The sequence below is a fragment of the Agelaius tricolor genome, unplaced genomic scaffold (assembly GCF_023055355.1).
Source record: "Agelaius tricolor isolate 1412-34295 unplaced genomic scaffold, bAgeTri1.0.p SCAF_15, whole genome shotgun sequence".
In the NCBI taxonomy this organism is placed as follows: domain Eukaryota; kingdom Metazoa; phylum Chordata; class Aves; order Passeriformes; family Icteridae; genus Agelaius; species Agelaius tricolor.
In genome coordinates, this window is record NW_027269275.1 from 10,073,434 (window position 1) to 10,101,424 (window position 27,991).

The 27,991-nt window shown below is 37.8% G+C and overlaps 1 long non-coding RNA gene across 1 annotated transcript; it reads left to right on the top strand.

Annotated features, from left to right (window-relative positions):
- The first annotated feature begins 243 nt into the window (after positions 1-243).
- Positions 244-27,603, top strand: LOC139596268 (uncharacterized). The gene is made up of 3 exons (XR_011681284.1): positions 244-466; positions 920-1,009; positions 27,342-27,603. It is a non-coding gene; the product is annotated as an uncharacterized lncRNA (long non-coding RNA).
- The last annotated feature ends 388 nt before the right edge of the window (positions 27,604-27,991 follow it).

The window sequence follows — 27,991 nt, forward strand, 5'->3', positions numbered from 1 at the left end:
CTCAGACTAGCTCAGGTTTGTGTATCTGCTGGAGAGTGAATGAGCTGGCCCAGGATAATATGACCTTATCACAACTCTTTATGGACTCTGTGGTGTTTCAAGAGATTTTTGTGGATAGGAAATTAAAATGCAATTAAGATATTACTCTACCACACCTGTTTTTGCTGTTGCTTAAATACATTATTTATAGTTTCATTTCTCAGTGTGATTAAAGTTGGAAGAACATACCCCTACTTTAGTCATGTAGGAAATCTGCTACATCTATAAAAACTTGTTGAATTTCTCTTGCAGATTCTCTCTTTTGGGAGAGAAGCTTTTACTACATGTAAGACAAAATGATTATGAGAGTGAGAATAACGTGAGCTGTTCAACGCCACCTGCTGCTGCAAGGGGAAATATATTCCCAGAGGCACCTTGGCTGAGCAGGAGCAGATGCACAACCCCTGGAAACTTGTTCTGCTTGATAGTGAGTTTGCAGAAATACATCACAATGCATGAGGGAATGCACTTTCCCAGAACTGAGGCTGACTTTCCCAAGCAGTCTGTGGAAGCCCAGGGAGTTTCTAAACGATATACAGCATCACTCCCTGGCTGGTAACTTCCAAATAATTTTCACTTCTGTCCCTCTGGATAGAATGTTTTTCAAAACTGCTACAGGCTTTCTGAAAGCTTATATTCACTGCCTAAATATTAATCTCTTGGCCACAACTCTTGCTGCCATTATTATTATCTTAATAAGAGTTCACATGGTAGGGTTTGAAATCTAGACAGCAAATTAAAAGTTACTCAAGTATTCAAGTAGAGATCAGAAATTAGCTCCTGACACACAGTTTACATAACAGAAAAAAAGGTAGGAAATACATTTTAGCTATTTATAATATATACCAGTTTGAGACAGAAATATTCTTTGTTTATGCAGGTATAGAAGCACCAGAAGCAATGGAAGGTAAGAATCTGCAGCTCACCTCTTGTACCTTTGACAGTGGTGGAAGCCAGCGATGTTTTGCAGGTAAGAGTCCATGTTTGGGGTGGTTGAACTGAGTTGATCTCATTCCAGTGTGACACCAATGTAATTTGGGAACAACCCCTTGAAGCCAACAAAACTGTACTGGGAGAACCATAAAAACAAGAGCAAACAATCAGTTTTTAAATCTTTTCTTATAAAATTCTGACAATCATTTTAAGTTTGCAAGAAGGCTGCAAGAAACAACTCAGTATGTATAATTCATAAGTTTTGTGTAGAAACACTAGTAATAAGGAAAAATTATAACTTTTAAATTATTCAAAAGATGTTTCATTTAAAATGTTATTGCCAAAAAATTATTTTTTTCAATGTTCATTTTAATCTTATTAGTTCTGCTGTGAATCAATCAAGAAAGTATCAAAGTCCAACTAACATTCCGTTAACCAGACAAGGTGCTCAAAACTGGATGAAATTTAAGAGAAATACTTGAAATAAAGAAGAAAAATAAGAAAAGCACAAGCAATAACAAATATCATACCTTAGTTTACATTTAAAAAAAAAATCATGTATGTGGATGAAGTAATTTGTGAAAAAGGAATCAAGGAAAATCTACCTTGGGGAAGCAAAGAACTGAAAAAAAATTCCACTTTTTGTGGCTTTTAAACAAGTGTAAATTCTTCTTATTGTTATTCAAGTCTTCAGTGTTCTAATGAGCCTGGTCACTTGGTAGAGATTTGGGTCTTTTTCTGTAGTCTGAGAGGTTTTAGGAAAGACTAAAGTTAATTTTACGGAAATATTGCTTTAAACTTACAAGAAAGAAAGATGCTGTAGAAGTTTAGCAGCATGTTTGTATTCTTTAGTGTTCTTTATTTCTATACCCCCATTTTCCTGTTGTGAACTTAATTAAATAAATTTCTATTAGGTTTGCTATATATGACTGCAATTTTGCAACAAAAAAAGCATATTTTTCAGTAGCTATAATAATCAGTGGAAGAAAAAGACCTCTACTAAACATTCTGGACTTGCATAAAAATGTGGCTTATTGATTAGCTGGCAAATATTTTTAAATTTTATAATGATTTAATTTATATGAAATTAAATGGCACAATGGACCCATTCAACAACCTTTAGTCTCATTCACGTACAGAGATTTTTTTTTAGATGGTGCTCAGAACAGGAATTCTTTACAGCTAACTCAAAGTACATTTTACTGTCTGGTCCCCTCCCCTCAGTTTGCTTGTAGCCAATGACAAATTAATTATAATATATTGGATGTGCTGTCTCTTCTTTTATTGCTTTCTTCTTTACTGCCTTACCAGAAAGTTTGTAGTTAAAATAATTCTTACAAGTTTTAAAGAATGGAAGCAAATTCATATTTCTAGAACTTCAGCCAGAAGTAACCATATTTTCAGCAGTTGAATTTTCATTAAAATTTACAAAAGACCTCTGCCTTCACTGATTTATTGTTGCATTAGGTAAAACTACCCTGAGTGTATAAAATACTGTGTTACTCCACTTGTTGTCTGATCTAACATGTTATCAGTGATTGCAAGTACATTTTATAACCCCAGCTGCTGAATCGAAAAAAAGGTGATACAAGCATCAATCTCCAGGATAAAATCAGAGCTCTTTCTACCACGGTTTGACCTTACTGATGCCTTTGGATAGTCTTACTTGTCTAAGTCCTTGCAACAATTACCCGGGGACGGTGAGAAAATGCAGCTTTAATGGTGCAGATTGAAATTGTTAACAGCGTCAAAGCCTCGCACGCCAAGCCCAGAGATTTCCCAGCACAGGAAAATTTGAGGAAACTCTTGATGCCACTGGAGGAAAGAAATGGAACAGGGCTGCAGACATGAGGCACAGATTTTATTTGTACTCTTTATTATCTGCATCCCTGAGCTCCACAGTGTCATTAGCAAATACAAAAAGCTATAAATAAAGGACTCAGACCTCAATGTACAGTTAACTCCAGCTGTAGCTGCCAAATCTTATTTATAGCAAGAGGAGACACAGTTAATTACAGGTCACAAAAATCTTAATTTCTGTCATAATACAAGTAATAGTCTAAGAATGAAAAAGCTTCTTTTTGGACTAAAATGGTTTCCTCTAATAGAAGTCTTAATTTGAAAAACCATTTCTGTTTGTAGACTGCAGAACAGGCAAAGAAAGGGTAAATGTCCTTATTAATCTATTTGATGGTTCTAAATATAATAATATTCAAACTAAAATACTAAATCCCAACAATTTTTCCAAAGGCAAATTACTGTAGGTAAATATGAATTAGAGATGAACAGAAGAGACTATTTTGAGTAGTTTGACTATTTGAGTTGTAGCTGCTTATTATTAACATTAAATAAATTTTGAATCAGTGTTTTTAAAATGCTAAATCTTCATGACCTGAAAGTGAATCAAAAGGTCCACCTTATGAACAAACTTAACTGTTTTCCCCAAACAGAGAATCACCAATCATTTCAATGATTCTGAAGTACATGGGATAAGTATGAAGGATGGAGTTAATTATACTGCATATAATCAGACACTGGTCACTCCACAAGTTGTAATTTATTTTTCCCTTATTTGCATTTAACTTCCAAGGTATTTCAGGAAATGTAAAATAAGATGATTTGAGCAGTTACAAAGATGATACACATTTAACTTCAAAACTCTGTTTCAAACTCTTAAAAATAAATTACATACAATTTCAGGAAATAACACACCATTCTCATGCAATCTGTAATTGTTGCCTCAAAAATAGTAAACTCATTTTTGTAGGGGAAATATCACAATTTAGGGCAACAGTATTCATCTGGCAGGTCTTATAGAGATACAAGGAAACAGTTGGGTAATTTGCATCAATATGCTAATTTAAATTCATAGTAGAGTCTATTTGGTCAATATGGTCACATGACTGTAACTGCATATGGAAAATTAGCAGACTGTTGAATTAACATCCAGCCCCTTCTGTAGAGCAGACACTCTCTTCATTAAAATGGGGAGGACTGCTGCCTTCTACAGCTTGTATTTATCATCACAACTTTGCGGGGTTATTTTAAATATTTTAAAATTTATTTTATTTTATTTTGGAGTGGGAGCTTCTTTTGAGTTTGAATCCTTAGGACAGGTTTACAATCTCTGCGTATATGAACATATCAAAAATTCCAGCATCTAGGTCAGTACTGAGCTTTCTAAATACTTAACAAACATCTTTTTGTATCCCTTCATGTCAGATTTAATTGTCCATGGTGAAAGGAGATGCTAATCAGAATTCAAGAGAAGTACTCTGAGACATGTATCTTTCCAACCTGGGAAAGGAATGCTCCTGGGAAAAGCATATAAGAAAAAAGCAAATTTTCATCTTATTTAAAACACCAAAACAAAATAAATGATTTAAAATTATCATTATTAACTAATGTAGGGCTTTTATACACCAGCTCTATAAGACTGAGGTGCAGTGAGGGAAAAGCTCACTCCACAAATACCTTGTTCCTTTCAGAATCTGGCCTGGGAGGATGGTATTTGAGGAGTATTAAATCATACACTGCTTTCACAAAGTTATTCTGGTAGCTTTGAAAAAGATCTCTTTTCTATTCTCTGTTCCATGGTTTCCCCAAATATTCCTAATATCTGTAGTTGCCCACTACAGCAGCTCTTATGGGGCTGGGAGAAACCCAGATGTGCTGTGCACTGGTTTGCGCTGCTTCTTCCCAGCAGCAGCATGCCCAGATAACCCCAGTTTGCCCCACTGGTACCAGTGCTGAAAACCAGCAAAGACTCACACCCACAGCTGGGAAGGTGCCTGCAGGTACCAATGCCTTTGGGGTAACTTACACCAGCACACACCACATCAGAGTCACACCCTGAGCTCTTCTTAAGCTGGTGTCTTCCTTGGGGCTGCTTCCTTCTGGGAACCATTCCTGGCTGCATGCAAGTTAAATTTGTCCAAGTTGGTTGTAAGCACCTCTGAAAGCCATCCAGGAAAGCCTGGGCCCACTGAAGCCAACAGAATCTTTCCAGGTGTTTCAAAGGTGCTCTGATGTCCCCAGAGGGAACAGTTCTTTGCATGTTTCTCAGGTCCACATTTAATCTGCAAAACAGATCCTTTGCAACTGAGAAATCTCTTAATTTGTTTTTGTGTGGCCCTATCTAAACAATGATAATGCAATCCCAACTGAATATTACTTGCTAGAATTACCTGTATGAAAAGTATTAAAGTTTCTTTTCATAGCTGATGTAAGCTTTCATCTGAAAATAGAGACCTTTAAGAAGGTCTCTATTTTCCACACAAAATGCACAGGATCTTTGAAAAGCTTTGTAAAAGCGTACATGTAACGTACATAAATGATGGCAGATTTTGTTTAGAGCAGTGTTGCAAGCAGGAGCTCTGTGGCCCTGCATTTGCAGCAGTGGTGGCTGTGCAGCCATGCTGGGTTGCACAGCTGGGTGGGGACACAGGAAGGCAAGGTCCTCACCTGGCAGAGCTGACAGCTTCCATGGGGGGACAGTCTAACTCAAAGTGACAGCAGTTCAGAGGGGAGGAAGGGCAGCAGCAAAAAAGGATCAGGGAAAAAGTGATTTGCAAGGGCAAATCACAGGGCACTGTTTTGAAGGGACCCAGATGAGCACACTGTTGCAATACCTTAAGGTTGGTCTGTTTGCTTTTTCATTTCTGGAGTGTCAAATTCTAGTGTGACTGCCCAGTTTTCAGCAGGCTGATGCAAAGAACAAGAATTTTGGTTTGGAATGGAAAATGACAGAGCAGGAGGACAGGAAGAGCATCTGGTAGGAAAAGCATAGGGAGGAAGCACCTAGAACAGCAGCATTTTCTCCTAAGCTTGGTTACATCTGTAAAATATCAAAGCATCCTAAATAAAGTGTTTTTGGGCAAGTGCTTGGGAGTGACAGGGATGGGCAGGAATGGCAGCAGTACAAGTGCATACCTATCTTAATGAAGTCTCACACCATGTTTGCAACAGCCCTTTAGAGAAATCATAGCACACCATTCTTAGTGAGCCAGTTTGGCACAGCCTCTCCTTATGTAGGAAACCACTCCTATGATCTCCTGCAGGTATAGGAGTGAAATTATCTGCTGCAGTAAATTCACAAGTTTAGCATTCCTTGCTACTGTGACCAAAGGTTAATGTTTTGCTGCTTGACTGAATCAAAATCACCAGTTGCCTATTACATATTTTTGTGGCCTTGCTCACACATTTGACTTCAGCAGACTTTGAGTACTCTAATTCCCTGAGTGGTAAATGAAAGCCATGTATGTAAGAGATTAAGTTTTGTTACTGCAGAACAAAGCAATTCCACAAATGGTTTTCTCTTGCAGCTGATTGGGTCACTGAGGGTAGCTCCAGGCTGCTTCTGGCTGCAAACGTGCTGGGTGACCATCAGCCTGGTGAAAACACAGAGAAGGAGGGACTGCAGCAGTCTGGAACAAATACCTGACTTCAGGGCTACAGCCTCTTTTGGCACAGATGGCTGTGTGCAGCAGATACCACAACATGTGGTGCTGAGCAGTAGCCATTCCTGACACAGATAAACACACAATAAGAACGTTAAAGACTCAGGGAGAAGAGGAAGGGGTTGGAATACTATCTCATTTCAATCCACTTTCAAAAACTACAGAAAATTAATACTATTTTTGAAAAAAATATTCTAATCTAGATGCTCAATAACACAAAACTTTGCTTTATTTTAAATACTCCATAAGACTTGAATGGAGGCCTCTTTTCAAAAATGAGAGCAAAAACCTGAAATTCTTTAAATTGATAGTCTAGTGTATGGCCATGCTCCTACTCAGAGTAACTAATTGGATAATTTAGCCATAGCACTGACCTGAACAATGTTACTCTCTTGAAAGTTCACCTTTCTGTCAAGTTGGCAGTGAGTGAATTTGAATGCTTTGAAACTGTCCTTGCAAAGTTGTGCCTGAGCAGGGTCATGGAAAGCATCTGTGTGGAGCACGGGGTGGAAGTGTTAACCAGAGATGTTCCATTTGAGAGCACAGGGCTGCCAGCTTCCCATTGAACTATAATTTACTATGCAAATGCCAAAATAAAAAGGGCTAAGGTTCTTTACTGAAATTATGGTGACACCATGTTAGTTCTAGAAGACAAAAAATGGGAGTCACTGAGGATGAGGAGGTGCACTGCAAGTGCCAGAGAGCAAGCCTGAAAGGTAGAGGGAGCAGGCTATTTCTCTTTGTTATCGAGTGAAATGACTCCACAAATATGACAATAAATCACTGCAGGAATCAATCTGAGTGGAGGCAACTGCTCCATGCTGATAATGCATCAATCAATATTTAATGTTTACACTTTAATTAATCTGCACATAGGAAGCATTCTTTCAGTGACAAAAAAGTGATGAGAAATAAAACACCTTTTATATCAAACAGCGACGAATGGCTGCCTATCTGTGAGGCTTTGATTGGGCCCTCCATTGATCATTGCAGCCCCTTTCGATTGCTCCAGTGTGCAATGTCACATTTGGGTATAAAGCAAACATCGTCTCTTGGAGGGAAGGAGGGGGAGCTTCTGAATCTGCTTTTGAGTGATTACAACTTAATCAGAACAAAGAAAGACTGATAGCAAGGTGAGTTCTTTGGAAAGACTGGGCAGAAGCAATTACGCAAAAAGATTTTCAACATCTGCATCAATGGCACATATCTGAACAGATTTTACTGTGTATTACAATTATTGATACCTGCTAAGGCTTTGTACAGAAAAACGATTCAGATGTTGACTGGTAAAACTGCCTTCCCTTATCAGAGGTACCAGTGGAGACTGAGAATTGGCCATTTTGTCACTGTTCTGAATGTCAGGGAAGGGCCAGGTGCTGTGTGGACACAGGAGAAGTCACAATTCCTGCCTCAGAGTGTTTTTCCTCACTGCTCTGTTTAACCCTTGTAAACTCTAGTTCCTTCTTTTTAAAGGGCCTGATTCACTGTTCATTGATGTCAGCTGAATGTCTTCTATTGACTTCGGCAGGCATTGCATTAGTCCATAGATGAATGGTATTGAAAGGCACAGTGATGAAAGACAAATGAAAAGACAGTGATACCAGACCAGTAATGTTCAATTATTCCCTTAAAAAAAGGAATACTACAGCGCTACATTCTCCATACATAACTAAAGCTTTCCTATGCTTATGTCCAAAACAATTGTTTGAAATGTACAGACTTTTCACATAATAAATGCAATAGTAGCTATTAAAAATACAGAGAGATTAGCACTCTGGAACTTAACTCAATTAAAAATATTAGAGATCTGAATCCAGATAGAAAATTGTCATAACCTTACAGTGGGTACAACCCAGGGAAATTTTATGCTATTTTGGGTGTCAAATTTGAGTTATTTCAAAAAGCCTGTCATGAAGCTATGATTGGGCAAGGGACCTATGCAAATATCAAATCATTTTAAGCTTTTAGGTGGACCAGCCACTAATTAAAAACAATTACAATTTTGGTTTGTTTTCACTGAAGAGCTTTTGTTGTTTTAGTAGTAAACAAGTACAGTAGGATTGTACTTAGGATCCAGCCAAAGCACGTTGCCAAAATGCCTGCCCAGATTTGGGACTTCCCAGTTTAGGGTGCTCTGACTGTTGGCTTAGCCAACACTGGAACAAAACCTGATATGATATTATGGTGTAAAGTAATATACTAGAAGGAATTTGAAAATAATAGTCCTCAGTCCTGTAAGTTTTTATTTCACTGCTACTGGACAATCTTTTTCTGTGGTTCACTGAATTTTTCTATGTATTCAAAAGTCTAGGGCACTCAGAAACACACCCTGGCATTTTGGAACATCAGGAGCAGCAAAGTATTTCAAGCATGAATGACATCATAAGACTTCCCTTCATTGGCAAAAAAGTTTTGAAATGCAGTAGCCTACAAACATGGGAGGAAGTGTTCAATGAGCAAATAAAAGATGAATATGACATTTAGAATGCAATAGTAGAACTGAAGCTAACTTTTTACTTCTGATGTTTCCTCACCATTCTCACATTTTTTCCCACAGAACTTTGTATGTAGATAAACAAAACCCCAAAGATTTCATAATCTTTATAAAAATGGAGACAATGCCTTCTCATCAAAATCTACAAACAGCTTTTCAGCAGATTTACTAAATACACACATATCTACACACAGAGTTATGTCTACAGTTTATCTTTTCCATAAAAACTTCTTCCCCCTTCTGTGCAAATAAGTTGAACAAACTAAAAAAAATGAAAGGGCAAAGTCAAAAGAGAGGAATGCTCTATTTTAATGCATGGTCAACTACAAATATTTATAGAAAAGATGAAAACACTACTGTGTGCACATCAGGGTTGCCCTAGGACAGCTTTAACATGCATAGTTAATGTTTATAGAAGAAAAGCAACTTACTGAACATGAAAACTTCATTTTCCTCATGTGCACCCAAAGTAAAGGTAAACTCACAAAAAAAACCAAAAAACCAAACCAAAACAAAACACAAAGGAAAAGGTCTTGCTAAAATCCTGAAGCAACAATGCAAAAGCACTTATGTTGTCACTCAAAAGCAAGAAAACTGAACAGAAAAAGTGGCATTTTCTGATTTTCTGATGATGCCTCTTGCTGCACACAGCTGGACTAGCAGCCTAACCTGGAAAGCCCAATCCCAGCCCCCATGAACTACAGTTTCTGTGGAGCTCCAGAGCTGCATGGGCTGGTTTGCAGCAGCAGCCCTGATGTGCAGGGACACAGGTCACATGCTGTGGCTTTGAAACCCCCATCTCTGAAACTTCTGGGGACACCAGTGCCTAAGGTTCTTTGCCACACTGCTGGAACCTTTCCTTTAGCAAAGGAGATACTTGCCAGCCCTGGACCCTCCTGTCAGGGCCACACTACAGCAGTTCCCAGGTGTAATCACTGCCACTGTCAAGCCCCAGCACCAGGGCACTCTCCAGCATCACTTCTGCCTACAGCAGCTGGCATTAGTCCAAACACCTGAGATATAAATAAGGAGCACCCAGTGAGATCTAAGAGTACCAGTCCCTATTTAGCACCAGAGCTTAGGCTAGTTTTCCATCTCAGCTTGTCACAGCTGTCTGCTGCATAAAAAGAGTCTGAAATGTACTAAAAAACCCTGGAAGACTAATAATTCATTAAGATGACAAATGAAAAGTAAGTCCTATCGATCAAGAGTAGAACTTCTTGCTTATAAAGGAAGCATATATTATTCTGACAGTATTTTCACAAGATAAGCTGAAGTTACAAAGAAGACAACCAATTTGATTCAAAAAACTGTCTCTCCTCAGAAACATTCATGATTGCAGTCATCAGGCACAAGTTGGTAGGGTAGTATTACTACTCCCATTTTGAACAATTTGGATGACTGCATAATATCCAGGAAACAGGACTGTATCACTATCACAAGCTTTATGACAGCTGATCCTATGGAAGATGGTAAGCAAAGGTCAGACTCCTGCACCACTGAATCCCAGCACTACTGAATCCCAGCATGGAAGGATGTGCAATCACACACACACACACACAGACACAGACTATCTCTCTTCCATCACCAGCACTGAAAAGCTCAGGGCTTATTGCACAGCTAATGAGAACAAACACGTTTGCAGCTGGCCTTCCACCACCTGTAGAAGAAGAAAGTCAGCCAAAAGCCTACAAGACTCTCCAGTTGTGGTGAATGGATGGAAACCAAAGTGTGGCTCAGATTCAAGCCCTAGACTAGTTACATCACTGTAGTACTGTGCCAACAGACCCACTTAGGAGAGGAGGGCCCAGAGTGAGAGGCAGCCTCTAGTATTCTGTGATGGTAAAATATTTTAGGGCAGGCATCAATTTACCTTGGTTAGTTATGTTCTTAGTTATGCTGTATTTTTGTGCCCAGAGGCCTAATTTATAATTGTAATAATAAAATGTATTATGAAGTATAAGCCAAGCACATGCAGGTTCTAATTCTATTTCCTCTCAAAGGAAAGAGCTAAGCTGTTAAGCTCCAGGTTCTTTCAACATTTCCTATTTGCGACAAACACAAAAATCTGAAATCAGAGATGTACCACTGCAAAGCTTTTACAAAGTTCAGGTAAAGCAAGATAAATGTCTGCCTTTTTTTTAATGCTAAAATGATATTTCTTGTTCCTCAATGTCAGAGCTGTCACAATGCCTCACTGTGCAGGTAAACTGAATTTACAGTTACCAATCCAGTTCAGACATTTTCCCCACAAAAGAAAAGTTACCATCCCAAAGCTTTCAGGGTAGCACTTCTACCTACATTATTACAGAGATAACTTATGGGTCATCTGGGGGACCTCCCCAGTCCCTAAGGATGGGGGCAACCTGAATTCTCTTAGGAGAATAGCTCTTACTCTGGCTTGGTTGTAGAACTCAATGAACTGCCCAGCTGTTAATGTTATATTAATTTTGCCCTTGATTGTACATGAGAACTGGAGGAGAATGTTCCAGTATCTCCTTCCCTCTTGACTGGAGCACCCTGTGCCAGGCCCCAGCAGGTCCCCACCCTCCAGGTCCCTCTTGCTGGGACACATTTAGAACAGCAGGAAAACAATTTGTATGTCTGTGAGAACAATGTAAAGTTAACAGAAAACTATGTTTAATTATTCAGATTGTCAGTTATTTAAAAATATGATGTCAAAGAGCGAGACTAGCAACCGTACCAATAATCTACTGTTTTTACAGTATATAGTATTTATGTTATAAACGGAAGTTTTAATAATTAAAAAAGAAAAATATAATTACTGCAGTAATTTTCACTCTAGTTCCCACTGATAAATGTTGATATTGACAACACATTAATATTGCTCAGCTTATTTAAGCTGAATAAATAATGAGGAAGAGTTAATAAAATACAACTACCAAACTTAATAATGGTCCTTAATCTTATGAAATTGTTCTTTACTCACATGAGCAGTCAGTCTCACTAATGTCAGTGGCCCAAATTTTGCAGTCCTTAATCACATACTGTTACCTTCAGTACTGTTGTTCTCAATTTAGGATCAAAGCCCATAGTTTGCTGGGGCCATGCTTTCAAGGGAGGATTGGGCCCAGACTTTTAATAAGGGGTTTGGTGGCTTACAAAGAGGTGATTAAGATCTTCCTTTGAAAAAACAGAAAAAGTAGAGTTCTTCTTTTGGATTATAACAGCACAGATAGCCGTAGCTTGTGGATTTCAGAGTATTAACTACTAATCCACAAGTGAACTGAAAGGTTTTTGTTTGTTTGTTTTGCTATTACAGTATTTAAACTTGTCAACCTTCAGTTCTCAGTAAGTCATACTTAAGTTTCTTAGCAAAATATTTTATCACATCTCTGTGAGTGTGCCTAAAAGTTTGAGAGATCTTCTGGTTATGGGCAAAACCCAGGGTAGTTTTCTTTGTTTGGTTTGGTTTTACTTAACGAATATCTTGTACTTATTTCTGAGAACACAAACCATGAAGTTTTGGAAACTAAGCCACAATAGAAAAGTTTCTATTTTCCTTAAGTGACATTCAAGTATTGTTGTTTGTCAGCAACAAACAGAAAGTACTTAGTATAATTATTATAGCACCTCAGTAAAAATCAGACTCTAGCCGTAGGTGATTGCAGCTATAAAGTTTCCAGAATAGGAACAATGAGCCCTATGAAACTAATGAAAAAAATCGCCAACTTCCTCACTCCAAAGTCTGATTTTTACAAGGACTCCATTTCTTCCTGGTTGCTAAAAATGAACAGTTTATTTGAATTGAGCTTAGGTCTCCAGAAAAACAATTTTAATGTAAAATTGAATGATGTTGTACCAATGACAGGATAATAAAGCGGTTTCAAAACTGAGCAATATTTAGGTAGTGTGCCCCTCTAAGGAAAATACAGAAATCATATTCTAATGATAGCATAACTAAGATGATAAATATCCAGGTATACCCTTTGCTGTACCACTGTACTGTAATCAAATCAATTAGAAATCTAATGACTACTTTGACACAAACAGGTATTTAATATGCTGAAAATGTACCAGATTTCCCCCCTCAAGTATTAGTAAAATCCCCAAGAAAATTAAAATCCAGGTCATAGCTAAATTCCTTTGAAACTGGGATTTAAATTTAAAAAAAAAAGAAAAAAAAAGAAAAGTTTAGTCACTGTAAGAATTCTTTGTGCTGTTACATTTTTATAAGGTTAAAGCTAAAAATAAGATCAAAATCTCTTTAGAGACTACATTAAAAAATAGACCAGGTGTGTTCAGAAACCCATCACACATCTGCCTGTTAAACAGATGCCAACCAATAAATTAATTAAAACTACTCTCCTCTCAAAATAGAGAAGAGGAAGGAGCTGTTCGGGACATTTAAGGGGTGATGTTTGCATGACTGACAAGTTTTTCATGCTTGACCTCTATTGTACAAACCTCTGATACTTCTCAAACATTTTCTGAAAGGAAAATGAGAACCCTGTGAGAAAGAGAATTTAGAGAATTTAGTAACCTGTTTCTGGGCAATCAGATTGATGCTAGAGATATGGCATGGCTGTTTATCAGCTGGGAGAAGTGAATTAAGGAAATGAGTTTTCAACAGGGACCTGATGAAAATCCTTGTTAATAACCCCTGCCATCACACTCAGGAAATCAGAGTTTGCATGTGAAATATCTCACTATCCTTTGTATGCTGTACTTCATTGTCACAATTAGCACTTCAGCTGATCAAGTGAAAAACTTTCTTGTGCTGATCTTAAATCCTACTATACTTATAGAACCTGGAAAAATAAATAGAAAGGCCTTTGAGGAACAGTAAACAGTTCTGAAAGGGCAACACAATTCCTTGAAACATAAACTTTTCTTGGACTTTAAGGAAAAACAATGTTAATTTCTACATTTCTTCTTCCAATTATACAAATTTTATTTTTTCTGGAAACTACACAATTGCTGCAAAAGGAATTAGTGGATGTAAGGGGTTATTAAACATGGCATTCACCCACTGCTCTTACACAGAAAAGGCAGCTCTGAAAAAAACCAAAGCTGATTAATATGAAAGGCAGCTAACCTAAAAACTAAAACTTGAACTGAATGGTGTGTGCTAATCTTTCTCAAATACACTTATGAAAGCTAAATTTGCTGGTATTTGCCATTGCTATGCAGGCTAAGTGTTCATGTGAATGATATCTCCACAGCTCTGAGAAAACCAGTAAAAAATGGAGAGTTTTGTCCTCACTGGTAATTTTCTCAATCTCCTGTTCATCCACAGCTGCCTGAATAGTGAACACTTCACAATCCAGTGTCATTTGTGATAAACTTTGTTAAAAAGCTGCCATTCATTACTGGTAATTTCCTTAATCCTCAAGTCTCTTGTAAGGAAAAGATAGAAATTCTGTTATATATTTGCTCTACAGGGTCTACAAAAAAAACCTTCAACATTAGCCACATTAATAAAATACTCACCAGATCAAACTCTTAATAGCCAGCCTTAGACTCTCCATTGTTTAGTGATGTTTGTTTGCCAGCCTATCTGAAGACACAGGGAAAATCTTAATAGCTCTGGCCACTCATTAGCAAAGTACCGTGGAGTCCTAATCCCATAAAGATATTAAACTATTTTTCCTTACAATAGCAACAAATGGAGGGAACTCTCATTACTTATTAAGATGTGGTACATTCTTTGCATATTGAGTTTCTTCTTATACTTTGAACTCTTATCCCCCATCACTCTGTTGCTGAGGCTGAGATCAAAGTAGGTCGGCCTTACAGAGCTGCAGATGAGTGGCCGCCTTTCAGAGAATATTAATGCCCTCCTGAAGGGCCCAGCTGGGGAGGAGGTGGATTCCCCTGATGGGAGAGCCCTGCCAGCCCAGCCACACCAGGCCACTGCTGGGGACACAGCACAGCCCTGCCGAGGGAGCTGCTCACCCCAGCTTGGCTACATGGCCCAAATGTCAATACTGAGCCCAGGTCTCTTTTGGAACTAGAGAACTGTGTAAACCTGAATTCTGGCAGGCTGGCACTGAGCGTTTTGTTTTGTATCAGGAAAATATGTGATCAATTTTGTATTTTGCATTGAAAAAAAAATTTGGTCTTTCTGGTTTCCACTTTTGACTTCTCCAGTTTTAGTTTTTACTTCTCTCTACCTCAGCTACTCAAGGACTGGTGTTATCAGTGAACTCATAGGCAGCTGGCAAGACAGTGTCCCCTTCCAATCTTCCACTTCCAGCAGGGATCCTGCCATACAGGGTTTCTTTCTTGCCTTCAAATTTGCTTGCAAGACTTTTAAAGGGGAATTACTTTCGAGCTTGTTAAAGGTAAGAGTAAACATGCTAAGTACTGAAACATTCAGTGGGTATCGGAAAAGAAGAAATGTTATATTCATTACAGAGGAAAATCTAATAATAAAAAGTATTACCTGCATTTATAGCCCTTGTAACCTAATTTTTGTGACAAAGCAAAGAAGTAAAAACATTCCTTTCTGCCTTTCAGTGACCCCTATAAGAAACCCCCCATGGAGTCATTTAGGATAGTAATTTGAGTGAAAATATATGCAGCCTTTACTTTGCTTGCTCTTCTTAAATTAATAACCCTTACTGATAATTAATCTAAAAGTTTCTAAAGGTATTTGCAAAAATGCCCTCAAATTAGTAAGCACTTAAAAGAAATAAAAACTTAAAAGACATTATCCACAACATAAAAGAGTAACAGAACACGGAGCTGCGTTGTTCAAATGTTAAAACTGTACATAAAATACTCCTTCAATATACACTGCCAGTAAAAACCAAAGCAAAGCAGGTCATTAAAATGTCAGACTTGGGGCAGAGTGGAAAAAATGCTGTGTTTAAAAGAAACACGTAGACCTTTTATAATTATTTCCCCTTAAAGTTAACTGTTAAAAAAAAAAAACCCAAACCAACAACAACTGAACCAAAACAAACTAAAATTAACCTCCAAACAAACAACTGCAGCAGCATCAGAATGCAGTCAACTCTAGTCTTAGTCTTGCTCCTAAGCAAACCTAAGGACAATTTTTGAGTCTTCCTGCAGCTGATGTCAGCTTTGTTTGTGAAATGTCACTTTCCTTTATCTGTTTTTTCTCAAGCAAAAGCAGAGAGGTGAGTTCAAGCCATTGATGTCCATGTCATGAGTCTGCTACAGCTGAGCAGCAGAAACCTTGGGAGCCCCATGAGCATCTGGAGAATCCTTGGGAAGATGCTGAGGTTCCATGCACAGCCCTGTGCTGACTGATGGACTTTCACATTCACAGTTGTGCTGAGGTTGAGTCTCATGCAGGATTTTAGCACTCTGTAAAGAGCTCAGAGTAGAAAACCTCAGTCCCTTCTCACATGAACTAAAACTGCCCACTGAAACTGGCAACAGATTGTCAGGATAAAGGAGGTGCTGTGGTGGTTACAGGGAAGCTGGAAGGCATGTTCATGACACTTATTTGAATTAACCTTTTCTGCAGTCCAGTCCAGATGAACCAAGAGAATAAAAGACAAAGTCTGTCTCTTCAGACATGAACTATGTTGCAGTACTGAAAATAAAATGTTGTAGACTGGTGTCACTTTTTCTACTCCCAAAATTTTTGAGCCAGTAACAAAGACCGATGTCCTTCTGACTCTTCAGAATTGAAGGTTTCAATTTCCCTTCTACTGGAAAAAAGTGCATCATGGCCCCAAAGGAAAAAAAAATAATCCATGTCATTAATTTTGTATATTTTCAGCAAAGTGTCTGCATATGAAGTCAATATATAATCTTCACTGAGGTGAGTTCCTAAACTGTGTCTAAAAGGTGGCAATGCCCTAGGAACAGCTCTGTCCAGCAGGCACAATTCCATATTAACTGAGCTAGTGTATATCTGAACAACGCCACTGATGCACACAGCTATTCCAGATTAATTTTGGTTTCACTAAAGTAGTTGGCTCATAAAGCAGAGATAAATTTAATGATCAAAAAACAAAGAAGTTGTACCCTCAGGCAGTGTCTGGGACTCACACTGAAGTCCATGCAGGAATACAGGTAACTTACTTTGTCCTCTAACATCTCTGTAGCTCTGTTCCCTAAAGCTAACAAACACCACTGCTGAAAGTACAGGTTGTCACATTTACAATCAGCAATTAAAACCAACATTCTTCTGGTTTCCATCTGATAAGAGCAGTGCTCAAAGTGGAGAGACAATGGAGAAACACATAATAGCACCAACAAATTCAACTTGTGTTTAACTACTCCTTTTTCTTCAAATCACCTTCTGCAATGCAAATATTTGTAAGTTCAGAAAAATGCCTGTAATCATGTTTGGCACATGTTATAATCAAAATACAAAGATCATGAGAGAATTTTAACCTTCATACTTATGAAGTTTCTTTTTCTACTTTCTGACATTTTATGTATTATGATCTAGTATACCAGGAGGAGATAGAGTGGACAAAGTTTTAGACTGTAGTAATTGACTCAGCAGGAAAACAAGGACATCCTTAGGCAGCTGTGGTTCCATGACTGTTTACAAGAGGTTCTGCTATGCCCAATATTCCTCACTCGGTATGATCACTAATTCTTAGTCATAGGCTTATAGTAGCAATGAAAACAGCAAATACATACTGTATATGTATTTTTGACAGCTCTGTGATTTTCCTGCTATGATTAAAATGATGAGTAATACTTTAAAAGGATTAAAATTAGATGTTGGAAAGTTGGTTTCTAGCCACACATAAAGCCTTCAGGCAAAAAGTCAAAATTTCATAAATTTTGAATCAGCAGGGTGACTTTAGAGCACTTCAATACTTCCTATAATTTCATCAAACTATTTTGATCCTGTACCAGGAGCCTAAAGCCAGGCTGAAAGCACCATGGAACCCCTGGCTTGTGACCTATGGCTTTGATGAAGGCAGCACACCATGACCCTGGAGGGCTGGTACTTAGTTATAATGATAGGTTTGAACACTATTTCCTTTCCTATTGTCTACAAGTATTCAGGATGATAATCCCAGTTTAAACAGATTTTCTAGCCTCATGACAACTCTGGAAATTCTAATTTCCTTCAAGATAAGCAAAAATGTTAATTTTACCTGTAATCTTTATGCAAAATCAACTACTATCAACAGTGGGGATTCCAGAGCTTGGAAAGAAGGTTCATTTTGCATTCTTCAACCCAGATAAAAAAGAATTAAATAACTTTCTCTAAAAATATTAGCTTGCTTGCAGTTATTGTGAGGATGTCAGGAGTTTGTTCTTTACTGATTTATATATATATTTTATATTTATATAAAACTGATTTATATACTGATTTATATATATATTTATATATATATATTATATAACTACTGTTACTGCCTTCCTGGCCACAGGCTAAAACAGTGGCCAGTTCTCCACTACCAAACTGCCAAAAAAATGCGGTTTGAAAGTGCACATTAAATATTTCAAATGTTTTCCTCAAAAAGTCTTATCATAGATTTTCTGAAATCATGTGCCATATTCCAAGAAAATTCCTTAAAAAAGGTGATTTTTCATGAGCATTTGACATTGATTGCTCAGGATTTTAAAGAAACTGGTATTTACAGAGCACAGGCTCAATTGTCACCCAAATGCAGGCAATCTGCATTGAGCCATCATTTCTCCACACACCTCATTTCTAGCTATTGAGCAGGAAAGATAAACCCCCACAAATACCACCTACACACATATTCAGAGCACATCATACACATAACATGAAATAACACCCACCCTCCACAAACAGCCTTCTTTCGGGGTCCCAGTCTCCTGTAATTCAGCCTGAGTGTGAACTAGAACAAATCATGGCCATCAAGCTACTTTGATGTTCTTATAATATCAGAGGTTTTTTAGAGAGCTAATCAGCAAAGTCTCTAGGATTCTTCTCCTGAAACTTCAGCTTCCCCGAAGTCCTTACTGTCATTCCCTATTCTGGTCAACTCTGAAGATTGCAGACCTATTTTTATAAATTGATGGTTTGCCATTTACTCCAACTAGCATTTCTCCTCAAGCAAATAATCACAGCTACCTTGCCAGCAGGTATTGCTCCCCCAGTGCTGCTCAATGTGCTGAAGAAGGGCACACATTCCTATGGTAATGTGGTTAATTCAAACCACAGGCTATTTCAGTTTTAAAAAAATGAAACAAAAATCTAAAAACCAAAATGAAAGGGGGGAAAATGAAGGTGACTAAGTATCAGCTATTGGATCAGAGACTGGGCAGGGAAAGCTGCAGCATGAGAAAGCAATGCAAGGCCAAGGCACCTGTGCTCAGGTCTGTCTGAGCCTGTCTGCCCAGAGCCACCTGTAACCCGTCTGATTTCCCTCTGTTGCAGAAAGGGATAGATTAGGAATAGTTCAAATGAACTGGTCAGCCAGTAGAACTGGAGGAATTACAATCTTCTACCAAAGGATGGTGATAAAACATTTTCAATCAGAACAGCTGCTTTCAGATGTAATATTTGGTGTTAGGGAAAGATGACTTGAGCCAATGCAGGCTACCTGCTGTATTTTAGAAAACGTGCACGTGCTCATTTGTGCAGAGGACATAGTACATAATATCTCTACAATGAGTTGTTCATCTTTAACTGGCACAGTTATACCTGGAAAATTGGGTGGTTAACACCTTTACTTTCTCCTGTGATAACTCTGTCATTCTGTTACTCCGTGCTGGAGACAACCTATCTTAAAAAACAGCCCTGGACCCTGCAAGTTGCTCAACACATTTAAATGCTGTGCTGAGATACAGATCTATAGATGCCTTAGAGAGCCTTTTCTAAAAACCATAAGGATCTGATTTACCTTCATTAATGGTGTCATTATAGCACTGCAGTTTGAAATCAGTATTTCGAGGCAATGGTTAGAAATCTAGCAGCATTTCTGTATGAGCTGTCATCACCATCTGCACCACCACTGACTTTTTCTTAACTGATCCAGCTGAAGAAGAAAGAAAAAAAATGTTAGATCAGTTTGAGTCCAATTCCCTGTGCCTGTGCAAATGCTTCTCTTGGAACAGGGCGGGAGAAGCAGCAGGGGCCAAAGCTGCTGCAGAAACACAAGTGCAGCCACATTCCTCAATATTGGCGTAGGGGGCCAGATTGACTTAGAGTAAAAGATCTTTAGGTGCATTCTAGTCCTTTTTATGATCATCAATGTTTTTTTCACATTCCAGATAGAATCCATCCACAGACCTGGTGTTTTTCCGGTGGATTTGTTCACACAATACTTTATGTTGGCAGCTCATTTCTGTCTTTGTCATGTTTTCGTTTTTTCTTTTGCAGATGTTTACAATTACTCCTTAAAATGTTTCCATTTTCTCTGATCACTGAATGTGAATGAGGTGACATTTTTAAAAATAATTGTAGCTTTTTCTGGCCAGAAACCATGTTCTTAGATTCAAATAGTCTTTGTCTTTTAAACTGTGGTAAAGGTCTTATATCTTTGTAACAGCAGCATCTGCACTACTTTGCCTGTTCCATTTTTGACAATATCCAAGTGTTATTTGTCATTATCTGACTGTATCTTCTGTCTGGCAATCAGATGTTTATATGGCTTTTATTTAACCTTAAAGACATGAGGCCTATTCTCTTGGATTTCTGTTGGAAGGACTGCAGAATAAAAAGTACTGCAGCAGCCTGAGCTTCTGAAATGCAGAGGAAGGTTTCTCTGCTTTTCTTTCAATCAGTTTTTTTCCCAATTGTTTTTATTGACTAAAATTTAGATCAAAGTTCTTACAAACATATGCCTCATTTCCAACACCTGCAATTATATTGCAATGTTTGTAATGCTTCAGTTGCTCTTCAGAACCCCATGTCTGGGAGTCCTCCAAGCTTTTGAGAAAATTCAGCTGCTGCTTCTTTTTTCTTCTTTTGTTTTGAAAAATAAGATTTTAATTTGCAGAAAAAATATAAAAACGTGTCATCAGTTTACCACAAAGGCTTAGACAAGAGAACCACGTAGATATTTGAAAATCTTTTTCTTTTTTTTTTTTTTTTTGGATGCAGTCTCGTGACTTTTGGGGTGCTGAGTCATGGTTTTTGCATGCTTGACATCAGCAATACCACAACTGAGAGAAAATCTTTGTGAAAGATTCCTTTCTAGTCCTCTTGAGACAAAGAGATCCTCCAGGAAAAGACGCAGAGAAAGAACTGTTTCTTTTTCATTATAGTTCCCAGTTAAAAACAAGCTCAAAACCCAGCTTCAAAGCAAGTAATCTAAAATATCTGCCAAACCATCCCTGCTTCTTTCTTTCACCATAAGGACTCAAAAAAGGTATAAACACATTTTTTTCTTTGCTTTGCTAGGATTATAAAATCATACAATGTATGAAAATGAATTTTGCAGTATAATTTAATATTTTTCAATAAACAGCTTCTTTTAATATGCCAGATTTCCCCCTCTTTCTTGTCAAGCAAGAAGTCTGGTATTAGGGACAGAAAATGACTTTTTTCATTATTGATGATATGCAACTTTGCGCGTATTTTTTCATCTTCCATGAAAAAAAAATGTACCAATTTTATGATGACACTCATTCCACTTCATTAAAAATGTGTTCCCTTACTGGGAATCAAGTATTCTGAGAGACACATGGAAATGTCACTTGGAAAAAAAAAATAGAACCATTTTGCTCTTAAATGAGAATTTTGGCCCAAGAGTTAATGCACTTTCACTGCAAGTTGATGCATGACCTCAAGTTTCTACCCATGTAAAACAATTACAAATATTCCCTACTCCTAATAAAAGAGAAGGAAATTACTGATATCAGTAGTAGAGGAGTACGATAATATATTATACTAAGTGTAAAAAATTTGATTCTGGAGCTGGCTGGTTTGGCAGCCAAAACTAGACTCTTTATTGAGCAAAACTTCCTATTCATTCCAAATAGTTTTCCTACACTAAGACTTGAGGATAAATTGCTTGTGGGCTTGATAAAAATGGTTGGTATGTGTCTGTATTAAAGTATTTTTAGCATAAACTACATCAGAGGCAAATCAGGTCAAATTTATACAACTGTTGTTGTCATATGGCATTAATTTGATACCTCACTTCAACTGACAGTTGGACTTGCTGGTTCTTTTATATTCACCAGATTTTAAATTAATTGCGCCAAGCTGAAAGCAAGCAAAAAATTAGACTGAAAATAAAACTTTATGCCAGCAGAGGTACAATCATCCAGATAAATTTACAACCAAATCTAAACCTGTACTGTGCTATGAATTACCTAATTACACCATCAGAATCACCACTCATGGAGGGCTGCTCAGCAGAGAATATAAAACCCCCAGCACCACAGATCACTCCTTTTCTCCTACCTGTTTGTTCTACATGGACCTGGACAACAATATTGTCACTACTTCCAAGTATTTCTAATATTTCTAACACCATTACTACTAAAGAAGTACTTTTATTTCATCACCATTGCTTTTTCAGAACAATAATGAAGTCATAGACAATTTAAGTACCTGTTCACAAATTTGGATCTACCAAACACCAGAGTCTGAAATATGTGATCTGTGCTGCACGAGTCCTTCAGCTGATCACAAAGCTCATGCTGCATCTCAAACATCAGTAAGGACAAGACTAATTGAAGAATGCCAGAGCATCACTTCATAACTGCTCCTTAAGCATAGCATCCAATATTATAGTAACTCTTTGTAACCCATGACTTACCCAGAAACTCTTCTTATTATTCTGCTAAACTCATTTTAAAAATGACACCATATTTTCATTCTATCACAGGAGAAGTATAGTTCATAGAAAATATTTCCTTTTTTATGCTCATTTGGGCAGGTGAAATTAAGACACCACATGCTGCAAATGTATTAATACTAAGACCTCCTTCTTCCCTCACCCAAATGTGCACATACACATAATGATGATGTTTTACTTGATCAAGGTGAGGGAAAAAAAGATTATCTAGAGCATTTCAACACTACTGAAGTGGTTTAAGTTTACCTATTTGAGATCTCTTTTGGGACTACTCTTCCCCAGAATCAAAATCCTATTTTAAGTGCCCAAGCCATCAGCCTTTCCCTTCTTCCCAATTAAAAAAAAAATCCCTAGAACCCAAAAAAACTTTAAAGTCCTCAGCTCACCTTCTTCTTTGGCTTTATAATGCAGCAGTCAAATAATATACAAAATCTCAAAGGGAGACAAAATTATTTCTGTATATATATCACTTGGTTAAAAAATGCAAGTTTAATATAATTTCTGAAAAGAACTCTATGCCAGAAATCAGGACAAATCTGGTATTAAAAATAAATTGTAATATGAGTTCTTGGCTACACAGCTTGTTGTTGTAGATACAGGGTGGTGTGGACTGAAAGGACTGTTTGTTGACTGTTTCTCTCTGACACAGTACATGAATCCCATTCCAAGGTGGTCTCCTGGTTGCCTGCAGTGCAGGAGAAAATACAATTTCCCTTTTGAGGTATAATTTGCTTTCCTTAGAGCACTGATGGCTGAGCATGACTGGAGCTGATAGAGGATGTCAGACTGAAATGCTGCTGCTCTTACTCTACCAGAGTACCCAGCTGGGGTGCCTTCCTTATATTAAATCAAGCCTCACATGGGAGGTCAGTGAAGCATTTCCCCCACATCAGATTGGTATGAACCATTAATTTTTTGGCGGGTTTTTGTTTAGTTTTTAAATTTCTTTTAAAAAATTATCTAAAGTAATTAGAGAATTTTGAAACCATAACCACATAATTATAAATATAAGAGAAGCAACTCTGTCACTTGGTGACTGAACACAATTCTTTAGTTTTTTGTTTACAGCCAAGTCTGTTTGGCCAGTGCCTGTTTAGACAAAAGTCGCCACTCTTGCCAAAAGCTGTCCAAAACTTAGACTATATTTCATTGGAGAAAGCAATGTCAAATTGATAGAGTGACAGAGCTGTAACTTGTTTTGTCAGGTTGAAAAAGAACAAGAAAATAAAAAATGGATGTGTGTAAATAAACAGCTTCCCAACAAACTGGCATTTCACAGATTCTCTTATGTTCTTAAGAAATGGATGAAAGAGTCACGATGAAATGTCAATAGAAATATTGGCAGATCAGAGCTTGGTGAGTAGGCAAGGAATGATGTCCATATAAACCAACATTAATTCTTCAGAAATCCAGTTTTCCCTTTCATCTACCATCGGAGGGACTAAAATAAAGATTTTATTAATCAATAAAATTTTATCTGTGAGGCTAAGTAAAAAAAAATGTCATGTCTCTAAAACATATATACTGATTTAAAAGTTTGGACAAAGCAGCATCTGCATAGAAATTATGTAAATGGCCTCTATGCACAGATAATCCCTTAGACTAGAAAAGAAATGTTATATCAGGATAAGGAGTACATGAATTCTAAAAGCTCCTCTTTCAAAAACTGATGGCAACCTTGTGCATTATCTGATATAGATTTCCTGTCCCATTCAAATGTTAATATATACACACAAAAATTAGGATTACAGGGGCCACAGGAGGCCCTGTGGTTAATTATGACAGCAAGCAATGTCCTTTGGAAGCCAGGAAGCTCTTTGGGCAACAGGAAGAAGACAAGGTACTCTTGCTCAAAGAACTTGTAATGGGTTTTTTGCTGCTACATTATTGGGGAGGGTTCTAGAAAAAAGAACATGCACCTGGTCTGTACCATGGGAGCTCCCTTGTGGCCAGCTGGGCTAGGATGGAAATAGTCCCTCTTTCCTACCTGCTACCTTTTGGGCATTATGCTGGAAAGACAAATTAGTGCAGCTCCTGAGCTCACCAAGGCTGGCTTTTCATTCAGGGGCAAGAGAAAACTCATTATCAGTGCTTTTCCTCACAGGAGATCATGCAATGCTTCCCATCTAACTTACACTAGTCTAATTTACACTTATTTATATTTAAGATCATAAGCGAAGGAGGTTGCAACTGGTAGAGCCAAACACACTGATGTGAGTTTGGATTTTGTTTTGTTTCTGTTGATTTTCTCATCACTACATCACAAATGTAGTGATTAGCAATAACATTTTAGGAACCTGCTTTGGTGAGACCTGACAGCCAGACTTCCTGTTTGGGGGTTCTTCTGGAAGAGATGACTAAATGCTGCAACACACAACCTTAAAATCCTCTTAAAATTGCATGAGATTTTTATCAGTGAATCCTTGGTTTGGTCAGGGACTTTTGCTTTCCTGTCACAAGGCCACTGATTAATATGAAATAAACTCCACCTGTAACTACATCTGTTTTTCCTGTCTAGCTAAGGTGGCAAGTTGCTCTATGAAGAACAGTGTCTGCAGGGCTCTGGCTGACAGTACTTCATGTAACTTTCATGACTGCATTTACTTTTAATTGATCCTGCAGTACTGTGCCCCTTATGGAGTGTTTTAAATCAATGTCAACCATAAAGGGGTACTAAACTGTACAAGATCCTTTTTTGGTTGCAGTTAAAGATAACTTATTTACGAGGACATGAATAAAACTCTAAGTGTGTGAATGTAAATATATCCAAAACTTTCAGAACTCTTTTCCTCTATTTCACAGATTGAAAAATGTCAGGCATGGATTTTTTTTTCACTTTTCCATCATGAAAGATTCAACAGGGCCCTTTGAATGTTTTCTTTCCCCTTCTGTTTTTCTCCATCCCTGTATTAGCTGGATATGACATTGGAAGTTCTGTTATCCAATGAGAAAATCAAAGTGAGTAGAAGAGAGGCTCTTCCAAAATTGGCAGTGTTCTGGCATTCCCCCAGAACTTTCATGTTATGGAAACAAACCCTTGACAAGCTCAGACACGTGTGATTCTTACCAGAAATGAGCAAGTCTTCTCAGCCCCTGTGTGCCAGCATGGGCATTACTCCTGAAAGCAGTGGTTTCAGAAGAGTTATTCCTTAGTAACTTCATTTACAAATGTTTTTAAAATATTTACAATGTACAGTAAGAAAAACAGCTGAGGGAGTGACTGCATCACCCCATCAACCAGATCTCTTTATTTTGGGATTGCCCCCTCAAACATATTTCACAGCCTGAAGTACCTCCCCAGCATCACACTAAACAAGAGGTTTGTTCTTATTACGGGAGAGAAGCAGCAAATAGCCCAAAATCCTGGCCAAAGCTGCCATGGTCACTGTATGCAGGTAGTTACAGGACATTCATTTCTCAGTAAAGGGAAGAGAACCCAGGGGGGAATTAGTGAAGTTGCACTGCTTGGTTTCTCAGAATCTCATCCTGCCTGAGTATTGCTGACATAGAACTGATGAATGCACAGCAATGAAGTACAGAATGAGAATGTCACTTGATCTTTATATATTACACTTTTCCTTTCAGATCCTCATAGAAATTAGGAGTGAGTCAGTTTGGGAGACTGAAATTTCACCAAGATCAATACAAAAGAAATTAAAGATGGTGAATTAACTATAAAGACTATTAGTGCTCATGAGTTACATTCAAGGTAAAAGACTACACTTGAACAGAAATTAAAGGGATAAACAAAGACAGCTCATTAGCTTACTTAATTTTCCCTTTTATGCATATACTTACAGAAGTTTGGTGGTTTCTTTCCAGTAAAAGCATAAGTTCTATAGCTCACTCAGAACTAGAATCTTAATTCTCTAGAAAACTTTAAAGTTCCACACATTAGATACATGGCACATCATTCCACTGACATGAAACAGTTTTCCTCTGAGAATGTAGCAGGCAGTAAACAACTCAGAAATAACATATTCCTCAAACCTGAGTTCAACTTGAATCTTATGGAAGATGTTCAATTGCACCTGCTCAGAATCCAAAATCAATTGTGATGCCTTTAAAATCTCCATCCTGTATGGGACAGTGCAGAATCTCCATGTGCTTGGAGATTTTTCTACAACTGTCCTCTGAAGGGTAAATCCCACTGAAGAGGCAGCCTATGAAGGAAAGTTAATATCACCACAGTACTTGTCTGGCCGTGCAGGAATGGTGTACAGGGACCCTGCTGTGCTTACAGCAGCACCAGAGCCAAAAAATCCTACTGTGTTTGCAAAAATAACTGGCTTATTTTGGAGCCAGAGTTGGTTCTTTTATGTCCTGACTCAAAATATAACAAATCTTTATAACAGTTTGTTGCTGTTGTGGTAGGGGTTTTTTGTGTTTGTTTGGGTTTTTGGTTTTTTTGTGTTTTTTTTTTTTTTTTTTTAATAACAGAATTTATTGTAAACTATTCAGAAGAATGATACCAGGTTTGGCCCCAACCCAGCAAAGCACATGTTTAACCTTCTGCATGTCACTAGTTTCTGAAATCAATGGGACTGCTTGCAGCCTGAGAGTAAATCATGTGCTTCAGTGCTCCACCACAATAAGACCTTTACAATTGTTGTCTTCTGTACAGATAATTCTAGGAACCCTCACAGAGACTCAATGACTTTCACAGATGATGAAGAATCTCTGCTATAGGTGGGAGGAAACCTTGCTAAACACCTCTTTTTACAGCTTTACAGCCTTACCTTCAATTTCTTTGTCAACCTGGTACCAGAAATGAAGCCTTGTTGGAGACACAGATTAGCCAGGAGCAGAGGGAGCTGGATGCATTTCTAAAAGGAAGGCCTTACCTGGCAAACAAAGGAAGGAAGTTGGACATGTATAATAAAATAATTGTAGATATGTAAATTATAAGTGCAACAAATAAAGGGCTCCTGTAGCTTTGATGCTGAAAACAGTTTGTGCTGTTTTTTCCCAAAGAACAAAAGACTTGTACTGGTGCAAGACAGCCTTCAAAGAAAGTATTTGGGGTACAGAATTTCATTCATGAAAGTATCATTGAACACTTTTACTTGCTCTACAAAGCATGAGCAGCTCTTCAGAGATCAAGCGCTGTGGAAAGCTTGGAGCAAGGTGCAGCTTGACTGTTTGCATGGGGTGGGTGATGAACAGTTTCACTTAGAATACTGCAAGTACCCCAAATTACTGAAAACACCTTTGGAATACCAGGACCTATATCACTAAGGTTGATAGTTTTACAAAATAATCATCTCTGTTTTCTCTAGGAGAAAAATCACTGAAATTTGGATAGACTCAGTCTTAAAAGCACAAAACCTCAAGAAGATAGAAATTAAATTGGCAGGTTTTTTCCTAAATATTTT